Source organism: Pistacia vera, unplaced genomic scaffold (assembly GCF_008641045.1).
Source record: "Pistacia vera cultivar Batoury unplaced genomic scaffold, PisVer_v2 Contig349, whole genome shotgun sequence".
Classification (NCBI taxonomy): Eukaryota; Viridiplantae; Streptophyta; class Magnoliopsida; order Sapindales; family Anacardiaceae; genus Pistacia; species Pistacia vera.
Genome location: NW_022196167.1, coordinates 1,154 through 20,986, shown reverse-complemented (window position 1 = coordinate 20,986; position 19,833 = coordinate 1,154). Strand labels below are relative to the sequence as shown.

The 19,833-nt window shown below is 32.3% G+C and overlaps 1 pseudogene; it reads right to left on the bottom strand.

Annotated features, from left to right (window-relative positions):
- Positions 1–9,979: 9,979 nt before the first annotated feature.
- LOC116139234 lies at positions 9,980–13,073 on the bottom strand (annotated as a pseudogene).
- Between the last annotated feature and the right edge of the window lie 6,760 nt (positions 13,074–19,833).

Genomic DNA, 19,833 nt, shown 5'->3' with positions numbered 1-19,833 from the left:
TAATACAATAAAATTGTAGTATAAGAAAAATTAGATTTATTCATTCAATTGATGAAATTTCAGCAGAAGAATGAATTATATTTTATATGAGACATGGAAATTTGAGAATAAGACTTTAGTATTTTTTTTTTTTTTATATTTTATGTACCATAAAAAATAATAATAACAATATGTCAAATATTACGAAGTTTTATACGTTTTAATATTTATGATTTAGAAGTATAGTTTAATATTATTGTGTAAAATTATTTGTAAGAGCTCAATCATAATAGTTTAATTAAAAAAATAGAGGAAACTTGAAAAAAATTATTTTTTTTTTATTTTTTTTTAATTTTTTTGGGCCAACCCGACGGGTTGGCTTGGCTAATGCAAACAAAATAGCAACCTGTCGGGTTGGTGGGTTGCCATATAGCAACCCCGCCCACCCAGGGGTTACATGCGGGTTGGGTTCAACCCGGCCCGCTTATAAGGCGGTCCGGGTTGAACCCTCTCTAATGCGGGCTAGGTTAGGGTTGACCCGCCTAACCCAGCCCATTTGTTCCACCTTTAACTGCACTCATTATTCATTCATTGCTGGTTACTCGTAATCACGCACACACTAGTTCCAATCCCACCAAGGTCGATCGGATCACTCTAGTTGGTTCAAATTTCTGTATCAATATTAAGAACACAACTCAAGCATTTGGATTAACTCCTTTTAAAAAATATATATATTTTTTTTTTAATCACGAAATAAACAAGCATTTAGATTTAGACTAAACATTAGGGGGGGAAAAAAGTTAATATTTGTAAAATATCTTGAGTCTAACTTGTATATTATTATTCCACGGGCTCAACAAACTTTTAGTTTAACACTTTAGTTTAAAATATATATATATTAATGTTGACATTCAGATAAAGAAATCAAAGGTTGACATATTAATATTGTTATTTATTAAATAATGAAAAAGAAAAGAAAGACAAAGAAAATTAATTAAGAGCAAAAGCCCGAAAAAATCATTCTATAATAAGCGTATCTATTGTTGTTGCTGCGTTTCTTTACTCTATAACAAGGGAACGATACTTTTAGTTTTTATTCTAGTAATTTTGCTTTTGCTTTCTTTTTTCTTTTTACTTTTAACTTTATTTTCTTTGCGAAAGCAACCAAGTTATTGATAAGAAGTTAGAGTAAACTTTTTTTCTTCTTTTGGAGGCGTTTGGTTGGGGGTTATATAAGATTACCGGGGTTAAGTCATCATATGTTACTTGATTACCACGTTTGGTTGTCAAGTAATATAAGATTCCGGTAATCTTCCAATACTAATAATGGTTATTGTTGGTAATATTGGAGGTAATATAATAATCTCCATTTTCTTAAGTTTTGTAAGATTATCAAGGTAATCTTATTTTTATTACAATTTTTTTCCTTATTAATAAAATTTTAGGACAATAATACCCTTATTTTTAAATTAATTTACATGAATTGGCTTTTATTATTTCACCCCAATTAATTAACGTTCTGAACAAAATTACCCTTGAAGTCAAAACAAATTGCAGCCCAACTAAGCCGCCTCCCCTACCCACCTATCGCCGCCTGCCGCTAGTCAAACCACCGTCGACCGCCGCAAGAAGTTGCTAGAAGTCACCTGGAGTCATCGTGAGTAGTCCACCGTCCCCGGGAGGCTCCAATATGGTCGTTTCTAGCCATATCGAAGCAGATCTAGCCTTTAACGACCAGATCCATGGCCTTTATTGGTCATATCTGAATGAGATATGGTCGTTAATAGTCGTGGATCTAGCAGGAAATGGCCAAAATAGATTTGGCCATTTCCAACCAGATCTGCTCTGATATGGCCTTTTCAGCCATCAATATGGCCAGAAACGGACATATCAGAGCCTCCCCGCGACTCTCGGCCATTTTGAGCAACTCCAACGACTTTCTAGCGGCGACTGGCAGTGGTTGGCAGTGGCTTGGGGTGCTGAGGGTTATTTTGTTATAAATTAAAGTTTTATATAAGCGGGGGTGTTTTAGCTAAATCTTAAATGTTGGGGGTTAAAAGATTATTCAAAAAATAATAATAAAAATAATATTATATTAATATTTAATAAGAGGGCAATTTAGTAATTTAAATAACATACCCACTAATTTATTTTAACTAACCAAACATATTTTCTTAGAGATTCCCAATAATCTTCAAAGTAATTTAACTTTCTAGTAATTCAACATTCTCTGAACTAAACACATTATAGTTATTGATTTTCCATTTGTTATTTTAGTTATTTATCTTTTTATGAAAGCAACCAAGTTATTGACAACCTGCGATGGTGTTCCAACAACACTTGCATGGATTTCCAATTTTTTTAAATTCCATTTTTTATAGGTTTAATCATTATTTTTTTGTATTCATTTAATACTTTGTAAAAATTTAACTTTATAATTATAAAAAACTTTAAAATATAATTGTCCTTTTTTGTCAATATGCATGTAACAGTTGTTAGAAAAGTTATTTTATCAAGCATATATCTATAGATTTTAAAATCAAAGCAAATTCAAAATTATATATTAACCAAGCAAATTCAAAATTATATATTAACCAAACACATTCAATATTATTTTCAAAATTATTATTTACAAAATTTAGTCAAAACTGGTTAAACTCACAGCTACATCAATCTCAAACTAACCATTAGTCTTTTGCAGTTATTTCTTAAAAAAAAAAAAAAATAATAATTTATAATTCCATATAATAAATTATAAGTTTTGATATATATTTTTTAAATTATATAAAATTTGAATATATATATTTTTTTTTATAACTTTCACTAGCGCTATTTTTAAGTTGGCCCCTACAATCAATGACTACCATTACCTATAACTCCGTTAATTTATTTTGAGTGTGACGTCGACAAATTGTATGTTATACACGCATTTTATGCTCAATTTTCAATAATTTTTTTTTATCTTTATCAAATACTACCATTAACTGAAACTCCGTTCGTTGAAAGGTAAAAGACCACATTACCCGATCTTTAATCAAGTTAACAAAAAAATCCTATTACACCCTTAAGATAATAATGAGATATTAACACCCTTAGTTAGAATTTTGTCCATACCCTTAACTAACAATATAATATCATTTATACACTTCAAATTCAAATTTTTTTTTTTTTTTTTGAAAGTTATATGTATGAAAAAGAAAAGGCCCATGAAGATCAAATATGAATAAATGTGATTGAAGCACAATACATTANTTTTTTTCCTTTTGGGGGTATTTGGTTGGGAGTTATATAAGATTACCAGGGTTAAGTCATCTTATGTTACTTGATTACCACGCTTGGTTGTCAAATAGTATAAGATTTCGGTAATTTTCCAATACCAATAGTGGTTACTGTTGGTAATATTGGAGGTAATAATCTCCATTTTCTTAGGTTTTGTAAGATTATCAAGGTAATCTTATTTTTATTACAATTTTTTTCCTTCTTAATAAAATTTTAGGACAATAATACCCTTATTTTTAAATTAATTTACATGAATTGGCTTTTACTATTTCACCCCAATTAATTAACTTTTTTCAACAAAATTACCCTTGAAATCAAAACAAATTACAGCCCAACTAAGCCACCTCTCCTACCCACCTATCGTCACCTGCCGCTAGTCAAACCACTGTCGGCCATCGCAGGAAGTTGCTGGAAGTCACCTGGAGTCATCGTGAGTAGCCCACTGTCCCCGGGAGGCTCCAATATGGTTGTTTCTAGCTATATTGATGGCCGAAAAGGCCATATCGGAGCAGATCTAGCCTTTAACGGCTAGATCCATGGCCTTTATCGGCCATATCTGAATGAGATATGGTCGTTAATAGCCATGGATCTAGCCGGAAATGGACAAAATAGATTTGGCCATTTCCAGCCAGATCTGCTCTGATATGGCCTTTTCAGCCATCAATATGGCTAGAAACAACCATATTAGAGCCTCCCTGCGACTCTCAGCCATTTTGAGCGACTCCAACGACTTTCTGGCAACGACTGGCAGTGGTCGGTAGTGGCTTGGGATGCTGAGGGTTATTTTGTTATAAATTAAAGTTTTATATAAGCGGGACTATTTTAGCTAAACCTTAAATGTTGGGAGTTAAAAGAATTATTCAAAAATTAATAATAAAAATAATATTATATTAATATTTAATAAGAAGGCAATTTAATAATTTAAATAAGATACTCGCTAATTTATTCTAACTAACTAAATACATTTTCCTAGAAATTCCTAGTAATCTTCAATGTAAGTTAACTTTCTAGTAATCCAATATTCTCTAAATCAAACGTATTATAATTATTGATTTTCCATTTGTTATTTTAGTTATTTATCTTTTTATGAAAGCAACCAAGTTATTGACAACCTGCGATGGTGTTCCAACAACACTTGCATGGATTTCCAATTTTTTTAAATTCCAATTTTTATAGGTTTAATCATTATTTTTTGTATTTATTTAATACTTTATAAAAATTTAACTTTATAATTATAAAAAACTTTAAAATATAATTGTCCTTTTTTGTCAATATGCATGTAACATTTGTTAGAAAAGTTACTTTATCAAGCATATATCAATAGATTTTAAAATCAAAGCAAATTCAAAATTATATATTAACCAAACACATTCAATATTATTTTCAAAATTATTATTTACAAAATTTAGTCAAAACTGGTTAAACTCACAGCTACATCAATCTCAAACTAACCATTAGTCTTTTGCAGTTATTTCTTAAAAAAAATAAAAATAATTTATAATTCCATATAATAAAGTATAAGTTTTGATATATATTTTTTAAATTATATAAAATTTGAAATTTTTTTTTTTAAATTTTCACTAGGGCTATTTTTCAGTTGGCCCCTACAATCAATGACTACCATTACCTATAACTCCGTTAATTTATTTTGAGTGTGACGTCGACAAATTGTATGTTATGCACACATTTTATGCTCAATTTTTAATAATTTTTTTTTTATCTTTATCAATTACTACCATTAACTGAAACTCCGTTAGTTGAAAGGTAAAAGACCATATTACCCTATCTTTAATCAAGTTAACAATAAAAATCCTATTACGCCCTTAAGATAATAATGAGATATTAACACCCTTAGTTAGAATTTTGCCCATACCCTTAACTAACAATATAATATCATTTATACACTTCAAATTCAAATTTTTTTTTTTTTTTTTGAAAGTTATATGTATGAAAAAGAAAAGGCCCATGAAGATCAAATATGAATAAATGTGATTGAAGCACAATACATTAATCACCATATTCATTGATCTTTTTATTTGATTTTTTTATTTTTTTGATTTTTTGATTTGTTTATATGTTAGTTTTTAAATGAAAGGTTAGTTTTTAAAATGAAAGTAGTCGAGTGGTCAACTAGGACTCTTAAGTGTATTATTCAAGAGGTCTTCAGTATCCACCTCAGTTGCTAATAGAGATGGTTTCTGAAGGTTTATCCGAAAGTTAACTTTAGGACCCTAGAGGATTAGTTGAGATGCATGTAAATATGCCCAGACACCCCTGATAAAAAAAATAAATAAACTCCATCTTTAAAATTAAATTAAAGTCAGATATCTAATTGTTGATTCATTTGAATGGAAATACAATTAGATAACACAATAAATTTTTGGATAGGTAACTTTCTAAAATCCCCTCAATATATGATTATTTTGCTAATTCCCCATACAATTTAATATTTGTTTTATTTACATATTTAATTATCATTGTTGACGTGACAACTCAACCACCTTAGTGTGCGTACATTTGGGGAGTCTTAATGGTTGGCAGTTGGCACTCTAGTTAGTTATTTGTTGATATCGACCTAGGAGTAGTTGACAACAAGGATTGAAGCTGGCATCTACACACTGCCAATCCATTACCTCAATACGGAATTTTAATATAGCTTTGGCTTCATTATGGCTATTTCCTCAATTTTAACTCATTCATTAATGAACACATGTTTGATGTTTGTAATGTATTGGAACCGTGTTATACAATCAAAATCTTAAACAAGTGTACTCTCAAATACATCATAAAGTTTCTACATTAATAACAAGTGGGGTTCATTTTATACATGACTTGTATCCCATCAAGCATCTTTGGGGGACTTTTTAACGTTTACACCTAATGGTGGAAAAATAACCGGTGCGGCCCGACTATTAAGCGAATGGCAAGTTGCCCTTGGTGGTGGGTCAGGTTAGGCCCGCTTCTTGACTAGAAGGGTTAGCCCAGCCCGACCCGTCAACCCTAACTCTACAGGTTTTGGTGCAAGTCAGGCCGAGTTGGCCCAGAAATTTTTTTATTTTTTATTTATCATTTTTTTAGCTAACTTTTTAAATATCAATAATTCAATTAAATTAATTTTTTTGTTAAAATTTCTAATATTAATTCAATTTTAATACAATTAAATTGCAATATAAGAAAAATTAGATTTATTTATTTATCAAAAAATAAAATAAGAAATTACAATAATTATTGTCTCATTACAAACCTTACCAAGAAAAACCCAATTGGGACAAAAACTTCGTAACGAAAAAAGAGTGCAATAATTGACAATTAATTTACAAATTACAAAGTTACAATTTACAAAACAACTTATTTGGGGGTTGACTAGGACCTCCCTCGTCTATATCATCTATATTATAAAATTGAAACAATTCTATTAAAGTATCATCAACAACCTCGTATTGATCCTGATGGCACGCCCGTTCCCAATCTCGAAGACATATGAGGACTTCAATCATTTTTGTGAAAGTTTAGTCCTCCTTTCATTTGAAATTCTTCTACTTGCACTAAATGTTTGTTTGGATGAGACGGTTGAGACAGGAACTGAGAAAACATCCAGGGCAAGTCTTGATAATACCGGAAAAATATATTTTCTGGTTTTCCAATATTCTAAGACATCAAAGTTGACTCTTTGTTGTGGATCTACTGGTAGCACGTCGGGGGTTTCCAAATATTGGTGAAGCTCATTACTCTGTAGCTGCATGGAGGACAGTACATTCGTTGTTGATGCTTCTAAAGAGGAGGCTGTGCTTCGAGTTCGGGTCCTCTTCAACCTATTAAGTGCACTTTAGGAGTCAAAGTCTTCATTTGTTTCTTCTAATACTACTTCCTCGGGTATTACGCCTTATCGCTGGTTCCCATACTTGTTTTCATATTGCAAATATACATTTGCAAGACACTCTCTTATCTCTCCTAGTTGATTGGCATATGCTTTGTCTCATAAATTTTCACTTAACGTGTCTAAACCATTTTCTAAACGCATTAATTTAATTCTATGATCAAATATGGTAGCTAAACAATAAAGAAATTAAATGGGTTTCCAATATTGTTTAAATTTTAATTTCATTGTCTCTGTTGTTCCCACTAAAATTTCATTGTTTCTGTTTTTTTTTTTTAAATAAATCTGAAATTTTTATAATTGTATATATTACCAATGAACTAGGTAAGATAATGCACACCAGAAAGTTGTAAGGTAGATTGATAAAAAAATTTAAGAAAAGAATGAAAGTTTTGAGCTATATGCCAATCATTGTCTATCAAATAATGAGGACTCCTATTATTTGCTACAAAATAACTAATTAAATTTGCATAAAATAAACATGAATCAAGCATTAAATAAGTAATATTCCATCTAACAGGCATGTCTAATGCAAAAGTTCTAGAAGACATATTTAATTTTATACAAGCATCTTGAAATTCAGCATTTCTTCTATTACTACTAGTAATCCAAGCTAAAAAATCCATAATTATATCAATATTATTTCTAATTTTTTTCATACCACTTTTCACAATTAAATTGATAATGTGACATGCACAATGTTGGTGAAAAAACTTCAAATTATCATAAAAAGGAAAATTTATTTGAAAAAAATCTATAGCTTTACTATTAGCACATGCATTATCTAAAGTTAAACTTATCACTTTGTGAACAATATCATAATCTTCTAAAACTTCAACAATTTTATTATAAATTTATTAATCACTATGATTCACATTCATTAATCTAAATCCCAATAAAGATTTATTTAATTTACATTCGTTATCAAAATAATGACTAATCACACAGATATAATCTTGTTTAGCTCTACCACTCCAAATATCGGCTGTTAGAGCCATACTAACATGACAACTATGTATTTTATTTTTTAATTCTAATTTCATTTTCTCAAACAATTTTATTAAATCAGTTTTAGTTGCAGTTTTAGAATAACTTTTAAATCTTGGAAAAAATGAATTTTTAATAAATCTTTTAAAACATTTATCTTCAGCCATATTAATAGGTTGATCAGTTGTAGTAATATATAAAGCTAATTGTACCCTATATACATCAGAATTATAATGGCAAGTAGCACTCATATCAGTTATTTGAGTTTGATTGGTTTCTCTATTTCTATGTTGAGTAATATGTTTATTAGCATGCCTTTTTAAAGTACTAGTATCATTACATGTATCAGCTTTATAAATATTTCCACAATATTTACATCTTGTTTTCTTCACTTGAACTTCATTTTTCTATCTCATAAAACTTATCGAAATGCATCCAAACGTCTGATGTGTGTTTGTCGTCGGTTTTGACTGCAGTTGATGAACTCGCTTCTGCTTGCGATGGAGTTGGACAAGGACGACAATTACAAGGATGAATTCTAGAACCATCGGGAGCTATAGTAGCATGGGAAGGAAGAGGGGGAATATTATGATGTGTATTAGATTCTGAGAATGGGGTAGCGAGACTATTTGAATCTACTACATTTACGTTAGTAAATTCAGAGGGACTAGGATAATTTCCTTCATCATCGAAATTGATGGGATGGAAATATCTATCCATTCTAGTTATTAAAAAAAAAAAAAAGGATATAGAAGAAATAAAGAATTAAAGAAAGAGAATTGAAATTTGGAAATATGAATTGAAAACTGTAAAAACTAATAAAAATTAAAATGAGAGCAAATTGACAACAAAGAGAATAATTGAGAGATTTCAATAGAGAAAATGAGAGAATGAGATAATTTGGGATGTGAGGAAATATGAGAGTTTATGCCCTATTTATAGAAAAAAAATGGGAAAAGAAAATGATCAAAAAGACCACTCCAACTACTATAAAACGGCTATATTTCAAGGGTAAAATAGGTATTTGTAAAAAAATAAAATAAATAAATAAATAAATAAATAAATTTTTTGTCCAACCCGCAGGTTGGACGGGTTTTAAAAAATATATATATATATATATATAATCCATCGGGTTGTCCAATTGGCATATGAAGGCCCAACCCACTCGACTGAGTATACACAAGCTGGGTTAGGATTGACCCGTTTAACCCAACCTATTTGTTCCATCTCTATTTACACCCCCGACCTTGAGGTTTAGTGAAAGAAAAAAAGACCCACAAGTTTTGGAATAGAGCACACATCCTTATAATTGATCGACATTCGTGAAGGGTAAATATCGGTAAATATCACAAGAGTAAAATAGACAACGTGATAAAAAAAATACAAGCTTTTTGTTTTCCAAATTTTTCATCAAATGTCAAAGTCTAATATTTTTTATAATAATATTTTGTTTATAACCGAATCATACAACTACGTTAAAATTTTTACAAAATAACTATCTTGTCTTTCGTTTTTTGCCATTATATGACCAGTTATAAATATAGAATTACTCTATTTTTTAATCATTTAAAATATTTAATATTTTAACAATGTAAAAAAATTAGATATCACTTGTTTTTTATTGCAGGATAAAAGACAAAATAAGGATATATTAGACATTGTACCAAGATTCTGTGTCAGAATAACTTTTCACAAATGTCTATTAATTACAAGCGTGTAAGTGTTGTATTCCAAAACCTATTGGATATCTTTTAATCCAACTAAACCTCAAGGGTGTCCATAAAAACCTCCATCTTGAGTGTGAAAGAGAAGCCAGTTGGACATTGTTGTTTTTAAATAAGCCATCTTCTTGACATGATGCTAACGTAGAGAGGTTGGTTTTAGTCAAAATGGGGGTTTTTCTTAGCTTTTAAGTAACCATTTAACATGCTCATTCTCAAGTAAAGGAAAATTCACTTCTTACATTCAAAGAATACACAAAAGTTTTAACTAAGATTCGGGGAAGGTAAAATTGTAAGACACCAACTTTTTTTTTTTCTTTTTTTGTCCTTCCCTCTCTAAGTAAAATTGAAATAAATAAATAAAATTATATTTCACACAAACCTAACTCTCTTAAAAATACCCTAAAACAATCCCAAACCTAATAAACATAAGAGGTTGATCTACCAGACAGGACTCTTTAAGGACAAAGAATGATAATGTAAACTAGCTGTACAAGGGCATTCTAATTGGGGAAACATTAGTTATGGTAGAAATGATGGTGTAATTAATTAGATTAAGCTTGTAAATGAAGATGTCAACACATAAGGTACGCTGACTAGAGGCCCTCGTTGCCCGGGAGTTCGTGAATGTCCTTTACAATGTTGAATACTGCCTCCGGTTGTGCAAGTTTAAGTGAATTCTGTGACATTCTCTGAGTTATCTGTCTTGGTGCTGAACCATTCTGCCACCGTTTAGCGTTTCCTTTGGACTTCTGGTGAAAACACAGCCCCATTGTTACTACATACGGGACATTGCCCTTTTCCTGTGTTGCCATATGAAAAGAGTTAGTGATGAGCTTGGAACTGGAACTATACTTAATGTGTTCGTAAAAGCAATTTCATATGTACAAAAAATTATCACAATACTTGTCCCGGTATGTAGTCATTGGGATAATAGGAAGCCCCCTGACATGCCTCTGCACATTGTACCGGTCCAGCCTATAAATATAGAGATCAACAGTTTTATAGTCTAAATTACTTGAAATTATTTATGGGACAATCAAAAAATGATCTTTCCAAACATACTTTGTGATTATGCAGTCAACAGCGCCCACCATTTCTCCATCTGTGTCTCGAACCCTCAAACTGCAACGATAAAAAGAATGTTGAATGTCTATGCAATGTAAGTGGTTATATGTTGCATCTGATAGATTCAACTAGAAAAGCAATTACCTTAACAGGGATCATCCATTCGTCAGATTGTAGTGAAGAGGCAAGAGTTTTATTACGGCCACAGATGATAATCAAATGCCCCATTGCTTTCCCGCTTTCTTTATCAAACAGAGATTCTCCCAGAGCCCTTGCAGTTTTCCTGACAGGACCCATCCCTTCGCCACCTCCATCAGTAGTACTGCTGGCAAGTTAGAGTCCATTTCAAGTTCTTGTCGTAAATCATCCAAGGAATCAATCAAAGAACGAAATAAAAATTAGAACTAGTTTCATCTAAGCAAGAATACATAACAGTATCTTCTATAAAGCAAAAGATGAATGTAAATGAGAATCAACCACCTTGGAAGAACTGCACGGGCGAAGAAGGTCGAATGGGCAAGCCAAAAACAGAAATTTGAGTCTCTTCTAGGCCATCCAATAAAGCCTCTTTGCTACCTCCTGTGATGGGCAGTAGCATCTATCGACCCCGGGATGAAACCTGACACCAAACTCAATGTCAACATATAGGGCGTGCTATATTTATGGACAGAAGAAAATCGGACATGGCTCAATAACTAACCATGTCGGGTGGCAGGTATTAAGGTCTGTAATAACTGTGACAAAAATCACTTTCTTCTGTAGACCTTGCCATTTAAGAACCCGCAGAGGGATATGTTGCATCAAAGGATGAACACTTAAATAATGTTCGGCTTGTATCCATTAAACCAGCCTCCACCTCCCTTCAATCATGCAATAAAACAAGTTTAGATGCTTCCTCCGCACTAAATTAGAGTAGATTTTACCTACTCAAACATTCAGCCTATGTAATAGTTCATCTTTGCAAACAACAATTCTTGCACAGTTGGTCAAAGTTTCAAGTGGATAATAAAGAGCATTGCCTGAAAGAAGACAAATACAAAAGGTTAAAGGGGAGAAATAATGCTTAATTAAGTCATGAAAGCTTCCAATATTCAATTGCAAGATTCATATCTAATACAGGTTGGTTAAAAAATTAAAATATCAAGACATATAATACTAAACTATTAAAAGAATCTTCAAACAGACAGCAAACAGTTAATAATCTGCAATTAGCAATAAAATTTTCCAAAGGTAAAAAAAAAAAAAAAAGAAAAAAAAAAAAAAAAAAAAAAAAAAAAAATTGTTCTTGAAAGGAAAACATACTTGGCATAGTAGGCAGCCATAGCGGCAAGATACCAGCTGTGAATCCATCTAGGAGAGGTGCTGTGAAATGCTACCTTCCACAACTGTCATGTTCACATGAATTTGTATGATCTCTCCATGTCGTTCAATGGCCACCGCGTATTCTTTCCACACATCCTTCACAATTATCTGAAACAACACTATGCCAATCACAATTGGAAGATCTTGAAAAAAATAATTAACTGACAAATTCCTCCAAGCTCCACAGAAACAATAAAAAAAGTAAAAATCTTGAACGTTAAGCCAAGAAAACTAGAAAAAAATGAATGAATAAATGGCTACTCTTCACATATTCAGTATAGAATTGGCTTTTCTTTAACAATACCAAGACCTTCAAACCAAGAAAAAATAAAGAGCAGAGACATCAGGAGAGAAAATAAGAAAAAAAAAAATTTACCCGGTTTCATCGCCAAACTCAATTTGAAAGCGTCACGAATGGCTTCAGCGGAAGCTCGATGACCTCCACGGTATCAATCATAAGAATCAACACCTTTTTAGTCCTTTCAGCACCAATCTGCATGAGCTCCATGGTGGTCTCATCATATCTTCATAAAAATCCACCTCACTTTATATGAACACCACTTATTATGATGATTCGCGCCACCACTGCTGGCGCTATAATTCCCGTAGACTTTCTTCCAACCTTCTGTAATCGAAACAGCCTTCTTCGGCGTTGCCACCGTCATCACGGTACTAAAACTTTTTTTCTACCCTATAAAGTACAGAAAGGAAGAGAACCCAGATGAAAATAACAGTTAAGTTATGTTGCCACCACTGGAAAATTGGATTTTTCCGGCGGAGAGTAATGGTTGAAGTGGTGTTTTGCGGGAGAAAGAGACAGAAGGAGGTGAGTTGTGAGCGTAATTGGCGAGAGGTGGTATTATTAAGGTTTGTTGGAAACTGGAATTATGCTTGGAATTTTGTAAAGGTTAGTGGAATTTAATGTATATAGCCGTTTGATTCGCATTTTGTGTTAGAATGTTCCGAGAAGTAGATTCGAATCTCATCTTGCTTTGTTTGCATAGTGAAAGTTGAATTTTAGCTTTTGTTAGAAGCTTTTTAAGTGCTTTGATTTTTGCCTCTTATTCTTTATTTGCTTATGTCCACAGTGCTTTTGCTACGTACAGTTGATGTGAATTTTACTTAACAGAAACCATTTTCTTCCTCTGCAAATAGAGTATACAGTAGCTTTGCAGCAACATGGTTAAAAAGAGAAGAGGTTAAGGTTTAGGAAAACTCGCCTTTGGTTGATAGGAATCCTGACAAGGAACATAAAGTGATAGCTCGACATTTTCTTCCTTTTTGGACTGAAATTCTAATCTCACACTTTCCTCTTTCACTTTGACCTTAGTCTAATATATGGTGAGAAACTTTATATAGGTCACCAAAGTACAATAATAATGAAAGAACATAATAGGGCTGCAAATGGGTTTGAAATTAACCATAAAGGTTAGCCTGATGGTTAAGGGGGTTTGCTCTATTTCTTGAGTTCTTAGGTTTAAACATTGAGACCCTTTACCATAGTAATATTACAGCTTATAGATTCTTTGAGTTTAGAGAATATTCAATAGACTCCATAGATTAATTGAGAAGTGTAAATAGCTTAGACACTCTGATTAAAAAAAAAAAAAAAACAGCTTGAAATTAATTGATTAATGGAGAGATGGAGTGATATAAAATTAATAGATTAGTGGAGAGGAGTGATATAAATATGTGAGTGGACATCCACCATTAAATTCATAATATTTATAGCATCATCATTGATTTTACTCTATCGTGGTCTATACTCTTTATGAAAAGTCTTTTTTTTTTTTTTTTTCCTGTCAATAAATCATTAAAGTCAAGACTCCACTCGATTAGTCATTTTTATGGAACTAAGCAGTACGTCATTATTATTAATCCAATTATTTAAAGTAAAAAACAAACAGTATAAATAAAGATGAATGGGTTCAAGTTCAAGGCATGAACAGAAGTCTATAAAATTATAATGGAAATAGAGAATAATGAAAAATAAGAAGGGTATTTGAGCAAAAAGTAAAATAGATGGAGGGTAGGACCCAGGTATTAGGGGTGAAATCTAATTGGGTATTTGGAGACAAGTTGAGCTGGCGGCAAGACCAGTCAGCAAGTGGCAGTAAGTAACGTGAGGGCAATTATTTGCCAGTTGCCACTTCATCTTCAGGGCCCCAATTTATTTAAACATTTTTTTAATAGAGATTTTTTACTTTAAGTTATTAAATTTCCCCGCTGAGGGATCATATCAAATTTTTCTGCTATTTAACTGTGAAGGAGAAATAGTAAATTCAGTTTATTTATATTTTTATTTTCTTTTAAAATATTAAAACATTTCAAAAATTATATAAATAAAATAAAAATTAAAAAAATTGCCGGCCAACTCTGCTGGCAGTTCTCAAAACTGTCGACAGCGGCCGGTCTACTGCCACCGTTGGCACTGTTGGGTAGATCTCAGGTCAATCTGTCCAACGATACAAATATAGGAGCCATTGTTGACAGCATTTGGCCAGAAGAGTTGGTAAAACTTTTCCCGCTTTTTTTGTTCAAACGCCGTCGAGGAGGGTTTCAACACAATCAACAATCAATCACACCACCTGCCTTTCCCTTCGTTCGAATCATGGTCGTGCCCTTGCGGATCCGCCTCAACGTCGGTGGTTGCTAAGATATTGCAGAAACGTGTTCCAATCTTCCCTTTTTTGTGTCTCGTATCGACTGAAGGAGGGTAAAAGTAAAACTAGTGACGGAGAAGGAAAGACTGAAAGTGAAGATAAAATTGAATGGTGGCGGTGTTGGTACTGGTTCTGATTACGGGAAGAGGTGGTTGTAGAGGACTAGCAAGAGGAGGCGGCGGCAACTGACATATTTTCTTTCTGTTTCTGTATAAAGATCAAATCAGGAGAGAATTCTGACGGAAAAAACTTGAAAGAAAGGAGAGGTATTTGGGGAGGAAGTAGGTGATGTTGGGTTGACTCGGTTGTTGACTCAGGAGCTTGTCAGTGTAAGGTTTCTTGGTCTTCCATTTTGGTATGATTGTGTTCTATTTGTTCGAATTGGATTGGTGTTGATTATGAATGAATTTAGTTTAAGTTGTGTTGGAAAAGTAGTTTATGCAATCATGTTAAATTTTAACCCAGAATCCAAGCTCTAAATTCTGTTACAAGATTTCGCAATTCACACACTCAAATTCAATTGCGTGAGAGAAACTTTGTTCCTTCTTTATGGGTAAAAGAGAAAGTTATTGAATGGCCCACGCAGAAAAATCCACCTCCAGAAATAGTGTGAGAAGAAGGAGAAAGAAGAAAGAAGAAAAGAGAAACAAAAAATTAGCGATTTTGTTTTTCAACTTTATATAAGGGTAAAATGATATAATTGTCCTTTAATTTTTTTTTTTAAATTATTGTTCTATCCTTCTGTAGTTAAAGATAACAGAAAAATTAAATTGAACGGATGGGTGAGAAAATGTTGTTTTGAAACTTTTTGGGTGAGAACTCCCTTAAATTAAACAGAAAACCCTAATGGGAATACTAAAAGTAAGGGGGTAACTTATTATTTATGATACCTAAGAAAATATGTAGTTATTTTCTGATATCGTAATGGGGAAATGTGACAAACCCTAGTGCTTAAACAATGTAAAAATTAATTATACGAAACATATGCAACTTCACTAATTAGGTAACAATTATAATATATAACATTATAATAAAATCTCAATTCTTTTTACTTCAATAAAATAATGGGCTAAAGAGAATATGCCTTGAAAATATTGAAAAATTGGCAATATAAAATGTTAAACTAATAATATGAAATTTTGAATTCATTGATTGGTCAATTTGGTCATACATCAAATTAATAATTTAATATTCTAATATGAAACATTAAATTGAAAACTTGAGAAAAATAAGATTGATAAATAGAAAATTAATACGCCAACCCTAGCAAAGAGAGTGGCTCCCCACTGTTAATATGAGTATGACTGATTTTGAAATTAATTTAGAAACTATAAATGCAGAGTAGTGATCATTTTTTAAAAAGATACCCATTCTCAATAAGGGTTATTATGATCATGCAACCCATATAATAAATTCTAAAATGCCGTTTGTGGCCTTTGAGAAGTATTATATACCTTTAGGAAGTTTTTTAATACTTTTTTCAGTGGGATAAATGATAATCCAAACATATATATATTTTTTTAATAAATCGTGCGTATGTTTCATATTTCACTATCTTGTGTAATTCACAAATTTTATATAACCAATAGTAATTACTATTATAATAAAAATAAGATTATTAAGTAATTTTTTAAATTATGTATCCATTGTATGCTATTGTGTAATTCACAAGTCTTGATGTAATGTCTCAAAGAAACTAAATTCTATGGTGAAATTTCGTAAGTTTATATTTTAGGTTTTATTGTGACTTCACACCTAGTAAATGGGCGTCAGCATTTAAGAGGGCTTATGAAAATTGCACCATAGCAAAGGAAGTATGAGTGAGGTAAGCCTTAAGTTATAAATAGTGTAGAAATCCTAGAAAGGAAATCCAAAAGTTTTGAGATTGAGACTTAGAAGGTTAGAAAGTTTGAAGATAACTGTAACTCTTCTTATTCTTATATCATGTTCAATTGTAAGACCAAGTAAAATTGGTATATTTAAGAGGAGCAAATGACATGTTCCCATTAGGGGTGTAATCCAATCGCGTATTTGTAAATCGAACTTGACTCGATCGTTATAGTACCGAGTTCAAATTCGAGTTTGAGCTTGAGAAATCAAGTTCGAACTCGAACTCGGTATTTGAAATTGGGAATCGAGTTCGTATAATCGAGTTCGAGTTCAAACTCGATTTCGAGCTCATCTAACAGGGATGTATTTGCAAATTTTATAACTTTTAAATTATATATGATCTATATTATTTTAAAAACTATCAACTTAATCATCAAGCTTGAGAATACTCACAAACATATCGAGTTGAGTTCTACTGTGATTGAACTCAACTCGATTAACTACTCAAACTTGAACTCAACTCGACTAATGTCGAGTCGAGTTCGAGTAGCTCATGAGCAGCTCGACATGATTTTCACCCCTAGTTCCTAACCAAGATTTAGCCAAATCCTAAGTTCGAAAACAAGCATAATTAACCTCCATATCAATCACACATCCACAAACTCCTTGTAAAACCCTAAATTGACCTCCAGTTAAACCTAATTTACACCAAAATCGTAAAACCCTAAAGGGAGTGACAGACAGCGAACGGCGAGCAACCAAGATCAATATGAAATAATTACTTATATGATCCTATTTTGAGAGTCAAATTAAAAAACAACTCATTTCCAATTGTATTTGTGAGCAAGACTTTTAATACAAATTCTAGACGATTATGTCCTTTTTCCTTCGATTCACTTCACTTCACTTCTTTTTTTTCCCCTCTTTTCATCTTTTCTCCTTTTTCTTCTTTTTAATGATTTTAGATTTACATTTTTTGTATAGTTTGTACATATTTAGGGTGATATTATGTTTATACGTGTTTAATATAAATGAAATATTGCATACTTAGAGGGAAAAAACAAAAACTCACTTTCTAATATTTGAATCAAAAAATCTGATTTCCAAAAAAATTGCAAAAACTTGAGTTGTTTAAGTCCAGTGACTCGAGTCTAGTTGCTCAAGTCTGGGTGCTCGAGTCCGACACCTCAAGTTTGGTCACTCAAGTTTGGTTGCTTGAGTCTAATCGCTCGAGTGGGATAATATAATATTAATCTCACTCAAGTGGGTCTTTTTAACATTTTATATGGGTGATATTGATATTTTACATAATTGATTATATGCAAATTTAATATGACCCATGTAAAATATGAAAAGGTCCACCAAGTGAGGTTAATATCATTATACCCCACTTGAGCAACTAGACTCGAGCAATTGGACTTGAGCGACAGAACTCGAGTGATTGACTCAAGCTACTCGAGTTTATTCAAATTTGCTTGAATTTGTTCATCGTTTTTTCTTAAAAGTGAATTTTCAACCCAATTTGAATTGACACCATTATTTTTTTTTATTTTTTATACATCAAACATATCTTTGACATTTGAAATGCTTTTAACACTAAATTCTTTAAAGAAAACCATAACATTCCACATTTCAATCTTAAATAAAAAGTTATTGTCTTTTCATTTTCATGAAAGCAATAGCATTCATGTGATTAAGCGTGAAAGACAGGGGTTGAAGTATCTAAAGATCTTATGAGAGGTCTTGCTTAAAAAGTCATTTAGAAGAATTTAGCTTTTTAAAAAGTGTCAACTAAGTAAATTTCTCATTCAATATCTTCTCCAATTTGTAGCAACTCACAATTGATTAACAAGAATTTATGAACGAAACATTAATAAGATGGGTCAATTAATAGATTGATCTATAAGAAGAATGGAGAAACATCGAAAATTAAAAGCATTGTTATTTAAGTGTCTAATTCAAGCACCTATAGCCCAATCTTCATCATGGTACAAAGATGCATTTGAAAGTTGATAGTCAAACCAATTTCACCAATAGCCCATCAAAAATCCACCTTCCCATAAACCCCTATGGTTAAGTCATTGTTACTATTGAACCATTTGGACAACGGGAAAAACAAAAATAGCAGAAAGTGTTATAAATTGCCCAACATGATATTGTCTGCTTTATCACTACAGGGCCTCACAGTTTTGTTTTTGGCTTCAAGCTCAAAACGCATCATATTGGGTTAAGGCCTATAGCCCTATATATACACGCACCCCCTCTCATACGAGAGCAATGTGGGACTTCACAACACATCATCACATCGCGATTGTGCTGATAACGTGTTGTATAATAATTAACTCGGATAAGAGAATAAATTAGCAAATAAAAGAGAGAAGGAATAAAGCAAGAGAATTGAGAGCTATGGGACTTAATTGATATTTGCTTAAAGCCTCTCAAAATCTTACCTCATTAAGAGTGATGAAGGAGGGGGTAGGGGGGAGTATTTATAAAAAGCACCCCCTCCCCCTTTTGACCGCCCCCATTACCTCAAAGTTCAAGGTGATAGAGGTCCATAATATTTTATAACACTCCTCGTTGGACGTCCACTATTTATAGATAAGTGTATTTAACCTTACTTAAGAAAAACCCAATGGGAAAAAAATAAATGGCCCAATATGATATTGTCCGATTTGGCACTACAAGGCCTCACGGTTTTGTTTCTGGGCTTAAGGCCCAAAACGTGTCATGTTAGGTTAAGGCCTATAGGCCCATATATACACACACCCCCTCTCACACGGGAGCAATGTGGGACTTCACAACACACCCCCTCTCCCTCATCACGATCGTGCTGATAACGTGTTATAAATATTGACCCAACATGATATTGTCCGCTTTGGCACTACAAGGCCTCATAGTTTTGTTTATGGGCTTCAAGCCCAAAACCTGTCTTGATGGGTTAAGGCCCATAGCCCCATATATACACGCATCCCTTCTCACAAAAGAGCGATTTGGGACTTCACAACGTGTTATAAATGGCCCAACATGATATTGTCCACTTTGACACTATAGAGCCTCATGGTTT